Here is a 5766-nt window from a genome sequence, read left to right as displayed (position 1 = left end):
CCAAGTAACATTTTTTTGTGCACCTAATAGTTTACGAGATAATTGCATTTTAATGAGAAAATCTTTTCACTTACTGTGAAGTTGGCACCCTTTTTTTCAGAAATACATATTTTTTTCAGAGTTCTTGATAGATATGGCATAGTTCTAGAGTTCTTTGTACAAAATTTCAATAGTTCTGCAGAATTTAGCGAAGAAAACAACAAAATTCGAAAAAATTTTCGTATCGAAAACATTTTTTGTCAATTTTCGTAAAAATTAAACTTGTACAACAGTTCTGAGGACAGTTCTGAACAGAACCCCAAGAGCTCTATCGAAAATCCCAACAACATTTTTCTATGGCGATAATGGTTTGAGATAAATTGATTTAATATGGGACACACTTTCTTTACGGAAAATATAAATATATTCGTACAACAGTTCTGATGACAGTTCTGGACACCACGTGAAGAGTTCTATCGAAAATCCTAGTGAAATTTTTTTGTGCAGGTAATAGTTTAAGAGGTAATTGCAACTTAATTAAGAATTCCATAAGAGCTCCTACTGTGAAGCTGGCACCCTTTTTTTCACAAATGTATACTTTTTTCAGATTTCTTGATAGATATGCCATAGTTCTAGAGTTCTTTGTACAAAATTTCAATAGTTCTGCAGAATTTAGCGACGAAAACAATATTCGAAAAAATTTTCGTATCGAAAATATTCTTTGTCAATTTTCGCAAATTGTAAATAAGTACAACAGTTCTGAGCACAGTTCTGAACAGAACTCCAAGAGTTCTATCGAAAACCCAAGTAACATTTTTTTGCGCAGCTAATAGTTTACGAGATAATTGCAATTTAATGAGAAAATCTTTTCACTTACTGTGAAGTTGGCACCCTTTTTTTCACAAATGTATACTTTTTTCAGATTTCTTGATATGTATGCCATAGTTCTAGAGTTCTTTGTACAAAATTTCAATAGTTCTACAGAATTTAGCGACGAAAACAAAATTCGAAAAAATTTTCGTATCGAAAACATTCTTCGTCAATTTTCGCAAATTGTAAATAAGTACAACAGTTCTGAGCACAGTTCTGAACAGAACTCCAAGAGTTCTATCGAAAACCCAATTAACATTTTTTTGTGCAGCTAATAGTTTACGAGATAATTGCAATTTAAGGAGAAAATCTTTTCACTTACTGTGAAGTTGGCACCCTTTTTTTCAGAAATGAATATTATTTTCAGAGTTCTTGATAGATATGGCATAGTTCTAGAGTTCTTTGTACAAAATTTCAATAGTTCTGCAGAATTTAACGAAGAAAACAACAGTACTCGAAAAAATTTCGTATAGCAAACATTCGTTATTAATTTTCGCAAAAAGTAAATTCGGACAACAGTTCTGAGGGCAGTTCTGAACAGAACCCCAATAGTTCTATAGAATATCCTAATTACAATTTTTTGTGCAGCTAACACGTTACGATATAATTGCAATTTGATTAGGGAACCTCTTCACTTACTGTGAAGTTGGAATCCTTTTCTTCAGAAATATATATATATTTTCAGAGTTCTTGATAGAAATGTCATAGTTCTAGAGTTATTTGTACAAAATTTGAATAGTCCTGTATAATTTAGCGAAAAAAACAATACTCGAAAAATTTTTCGTATCGAATACATTCTTTGTCAATTTTCGCAAAAAGTAAATTCGTACAACAGTTCTGAACAGAACACCAAGAGCTCTATCGAAAATCCTAATAACATCTTTTTGTGGCGATGATAGTTTATACGGTAACTGCTTTGATGTTAGACCCACTTTCTCCACAGAAAAAGTAAATTCGTTCAACAGTTTTGATGAACAGTTCTGGATAACACGTCAAGACTTCTATCTATAATCATAATAACATTTTTTGTGGTTGTAATAGTTTGTATGGTAATTGATTAATTGTGGGGCACTCTTACTCAAAAAAAAAAAAAAATTATGTCTGTTCGTATGCTCTGAAGCCAGCTCTGGATAGCATTGTAAGAGTTCTATCGAAAAAACTAGTAACATATTCTGTGCAGGTAATTGTTTACGTAGTAACTGCCATTATTAAGGAATGCTTATGAGCATTTCCCATGAAGTTTGAACCCCTTTTAGGATAAATATAAATTTTTTTCACAGTTCTTGATATATATGCAATAGTTCTAGATTTCCCTGCTCAAAACACGAATAGTTCTACAGAATTTCGCGAAGAAAACAATAACACGGCAAAATTTTGGTATGGTAAAAAATTATTTGTCAGTTTGGAAAAAATAAATTTGTATAACAGTTCTGTTGGCAGTTCTGGATAGCACCGGAAGAGTTGCATTGAAAATGATAAGAACATTTTTGTGGCGATAATAGTTTATACAATTATTGTTTTAATCTGATACTCACTTTATCTAATATAGAAAAATTCGTAGAATAGTTCTGATGACAGTTCTGAATATCACCCACAGAGTTCTACCAAAAACTATAATAACATTATTTGTGACGATGACATTATATGAGATAATTAATGTGGGACTCACTTTTGTCATGTAAAAGTAATAAATTCGTACAAAAGATCTGACGGCATTTCTTAATACGACCCTAAGAGTTCTACCGACAACTGTAATAACCTTTTTTGTGGGGATAACAGTTAATGAGATAATAGCATTTTCGAGAGACCCACTTGGTCTACATTATAATAAATTGGCACAACCCTTTTGCTGCCAGTTCTGGATAGCATCGAAAGAGTTCTTTTAAAAACCCTCATAACATTTTGATGGTGCCAGTAGATTATGAAATAGATTGCGTGTTCACTCTGCAGTGGGTGTGCGCCGATGGCCGGCCGAAGTGGCCGTGCGGTTAAAGGCGCTGCAGTCTGGAACCGCAAGACCGCTACGGTCGCAGGTTCGAATCCTGCCTCGGGCATGGTTGTTTGTGATGTCCTTAGGTTAGTTAGGTTTAACTAGTTCTAAGTTCTTGGGGACTAATGACCTCAGCAGTTGAGTCCCATAGTGCTCAGAGCCATTTGAACCATTTTTGTGCGCCGATGTGAAACTTACTGGCAGATAAAAACTGTGTGCCGGACCGGGTCTCTAACCCCAGGCTGTGACCAAAGAATATCGTCACAATATCCTTTCGTCCAGGAGTGCTTCTTCTGCAATTTTGGTAGGACAACTTCTACGAAATTGGGAACGCAGGAGATGAAGTACTGCTGGAAGTACAGCTATGAGTACGATCGTAAATTCTCACTTTTATTTTGGAAAACCGAAAATCGAAAACCGGATGTATATTCTACTAAATACAAAAAGTCTAAATGTTCAGCACTATACAAATGCCAGTACACCTTCTTAAGACTGACTGTAGTAACTGTAGGTGGAAGCGTGGGATGTGCACGCTTAGATGATTCAAGGAGAGAAGCCTCGTCAGTGCAAAACACACAGATGGCTGAGAGAGCAGATACATTCACACGCTCCACTAACCAGATGGTGTCACACCTGTCGAGAATCGCACCAGAGGTACAATGAGCTGTGGTGGAGTGCTGTTGGCGTGGTTACTATGCAACTTACTTGATGGGCATCAATACACCGTTATATTAATGTACAATACTTGAGAAACAATGTCATTCACACACTCCGAGTTCCTTATCACTCAGTACTAGACTAAATTACCGGCCTGGTGATAAGCAGCCTACGTACCTCACCGACTACACATCTTCGTGTTATAAGAAAAAAAAGAGAAAAATACCAAGGGACACAAAATATGAATCCGGATAAACCGGAAATCCGGATTATTGAGGACCAAATAAACGAGGTTCTTATTTACAGATTTCGAACTTCTTATTAACTTTAAGACTGTATCCCCTCAACATTATAACACCTCTATCAGTCATGTATTGAATTAGGATTTAAACATACTACTTAGTTCGTTTGTACGATATATTCAGTAAATATACTTACATTTCTGTACATTGTAAAGACTTTTAACTCTCGCTGTAGTGTAACTCATCAAACTTCCACACTTCCTTTCTAACTAGAACAAATGTTTGCAACAATATTAACGACATCAATTTCAAATTTATTCGTTACACACAGCACATGTTTTTATTTATCCTAGCGGCTGGTGATGTTGCAATATAACTTTCATCCATGAGGGTCCTGGGCATATTTTTAGCTGTTAGTGGGTCCTGGATGTCATGAGAGTTCAAAACAATTACTGTTTTACGTGATAAAATTCATCTGGTTCTTCCTGATTCTAAAAATATACACTTTATGTGTGCCTTTCATTGTTGTATGTATGATTCAGTATCGACGCTAATGCTCTCTTGATGAGATATGAGCCGATTGCTCGTTTTTATCCACTGTGCCCTTTCGTATTTCATTTCAGCGATTAGTTTATTTGTTTATCAACGTAGTAAGTAGTACAAAGCTAATCCAGAATATAAACTGCACTTAAATTCTGTTTGAACTGTTTAATAGTCAGTGTCCGCTGTATGAACGTCAAATATCAGATTAATACACTGCGCCTGGTTGCGTTATTTTATAGGAATTTTATTATTTTAAGTGGGAAGTACTAGATAATGTTGAAGAAATTCGAAGCATATTGTTCGAAGAGCATAATATTATTCGAAATTTACCTGTACCAATAGGTGCAGCCAAAGCGGCATTTGTGATGCTGTAATTACCTCATAGATAACGATATTTGTCTATTGTAGTTTTGTATTCCAATCAGAATTTTGAGAGCATCAAAGCCTCATTTCAGCATGAGAGAGGGGTAAAATCAATAGATGATATTGAATTGAAAGCCTTCATCAGTCTCTTGTTTTTAATTGTTGTTAACAAAAGTAACAGATAAAGCCTGGAAGATCTGTGTGGAACTGATGGTGATGGCATTGAAAAATTTCACCTCGCAAACGAACATAAAACGTTTCAAATTTATTCTGGAGAGCCTTAGATTTTACAGTCGCGCTATTCGTGATGAAAGGAGACAATTAGACAAGCTAACAGCTATTCGGGAAATATTTACTGTGTTTGTACGCAACTACCACAAATCTTACACCCTTGGAGAAAATGTTACAGTAGGCAAGAAGCTGGAAGGATTCTGTGGAAGGTACAGTTTTCGCCAATATGTATCAATCAAAACAAACGAGTATGGATTCTTAAGTGTGGATTCTTAAGTATTTTACCTGTACAATTTGGAAATATACGCTGTGTTGCAACCAGAAGGATTTACCAACTGAGCAATAAACAATTTGATGTTGTTCTGTGACTGTGTAAACCTATATATCAGTCAGGTCGTAATGTGAAAGCGGACAACTGATTTACTAGTACTGGAATGATAATAGAGCTATGAAGGGAGAGTTTTTCTTTTGTTGGCATGATGAAGAAAAACAAGTGTGGAGATTTCTCTAGAGTTTGCTATCAGTAAAAGAAGGGCTGCCCACATTTCCTTTTTTGACTTCCACAAGACTGAACTCTAGTTTCCTCCGTACCTAAAAGGGGAAGTGAGTGATCCAGGCATCACGTTTGCATGAAGATAATTCGATAGATGCTGACATTGTAGATAAACGGAAGCCATCCACCGTAAATTTTAAAATAGCGTTAAGTGTAGTATTTTCACAGCGGATAAGCCAAATGCTTTGTACAACGCTGCAAGAAATGTGCGCCGCTGGTCAATGGTTGTATTTTTGTAATGATCAGTACAGTTGGAATCTATGCACAAGTGATTTATTGTGGCAACAGGAAGAATTGTATCAAAAGGAAAGGGTTCCTGAATCAGCTTTGTTATACAA

The sequence above is a fragment of the Schistocerca serialis genome, chromosome 4, assembly GCF_023864345.2.
Source record: "Schistocerca serialis cubense isolate TAMUIC-IGC-003099 chromosome 4, iqSchSeri2.2, whole genome shotgun sequence".
NCBI classification, from domain to species: domain Eukaryota; kingdom Metazoa; phylum Arthropoda; class Insecta; order Orthoptera; family Acrididae; genus Schistocerca; species Schistocerca serialis.
This window is presented reverse-complemented; position numbering follows the sequence as displayed.